This window comes from Limulus polyphemus, unplaced genomic scaffold (assembly GCF_000517525.1).
Source record: "Limulus polyphemus unplaced genomic scaffold, Limulus_polyphemus-2.1.2 Scaffold200, whole genome shotgun sequence".
Classification (NCBI taxonomy): domain Eukaryota; kingdom Metazoa; phylum Arthropoda; class Merostomata; order Xiphosura; family Limulidae; genus Limulus; species Limulus polyphemus.
Window position 1 is genome coordinate 796,544 of NW_013665810.1, and position 1,366 is coordinate 797,909.

At 35.4% G+C, this 1,366-nt stretch overlaps 1 long non-coding RNA gene across 1 annotated transcript in view; it reads right to left on the reverse strand.

The window, feature by feature from the left end:
• Positions 1-1,097: 1,097 nt before the first annotated feature.
• LOC111085008 overlaps positions 1,098-1,366 on the reverse strand; it is a 6,261-nt gene continuing 5,992 nt past the window's right edge. Inside the window, exon 3 of the long non-coding RNA XR_002609871.1 lies at positions 1,098-1,175. This is a non-coding gene — a long non-coding RNA (uncharacterized LOC111085008). The remainder of the gene's footprint in view (positions 1,176-1,366) is intronic.

Genomic DNA, 1,366 nt, shown 5'->3' on the forward strand with positions numbered 1-1,366 from the left:
AAAATATCTTCAGAACTACGAGGTTAATACTGTCAAATTGTAAACAATTATGTTACGTGCAACACTAGAGGGTTACATCCGGTATGAAAGTTGCCTCCTCGCCCCCGGAAAAATTTGACCCTCGTTCTCGGAAAGTGTTGGGTTTTTGCCTGTTTACCTCACTGTTTTATATTCCCCATAGGTAAGGGGATTCGAAAAGTGCACATTAAAATGTTAACATCTCGGTGTAGTACTTATTTCAGTTTTAGCTTGATCTACATAGATAGATAAACATGAAACCCAGAATCCTTGCTCGCGACTCTCTCTCACGATCTATTGTAACAGCTATACACATCTACGTTCACCTCTGACCAACGAAGTTTACACCAATGGTCGGGCCACCCACAAATCCCACCCGGTATTCCCACAAGTGTCGTGTTTCCTTTATAATGTCGTCACAATTAGTTATCCTTTATCATTCAGCGGAATTTATTTACTGTGAATTTCTTTCCTCACCAAAACGTGAATTTCAGTGAAGAAAAGATGACATAGATGCCTACTCACAAACAAATAAAAAATAATGACAGTACGCGTGCCTTAATTCACTTTGGATCTTTTATACTTCGTATATCCTCAGTGCAGGCGCTAGGGTGGGCCTCTCCCCCACAAATTTCAACGTGGCCCATCCAAGTTCATTCTCCCTAGCGGTTTAAAGAATCATATTTTAATTATTTTAACTGTATGATTTTTTAAGTCCCTAAAAGAGTCAACAAAAGCTCCACTGCCCCTCCCCCTCCTCCCGAGGGAGAAGAGTTGGAGCCGGGCCTGTATATCCTTTTTAATAACTGAATAGAAATGTGTAGTTACCACAAGTCCACAACTGTTATTGTAACTTGGTTCAAAGTCCGGGTAACTATTCTCTTTTGAAAATAGAGATAAAAAACAAAACAATATATAATTATCGTATGTCTTTTTATAATTTGTAGTTTTAATAATAATGTTGAGACTCGAAATGGTGTATTTAAGTGTTTTACACTTACAAAAAAAGAAACCTATCATTCTATAGGTATTTGAAGAACTTGTAGCATTTCGCCACAATTTAATTCTTCGTATTGTTAGTCAAAAACAATAATAAAAGTTCTTGAAGCTATGTCAATATCCAAATGTCAATGCAACTTTATATTGTTGTGTAATAGCTGAAAAAAAAAATAACACGTGCATTAAAATAGAGAAAAAAATGAAATAGATTATTCACAATAACAACATTTAGCAAAAAATAGGTAATAAACAAGTGCCTGGCCAGGACTTCACACCAATATTGATAAACAATTTATCATACATATTAATTTTGTTTGTTTGTTTGGAATTAAGCACAAAGCTACACAAT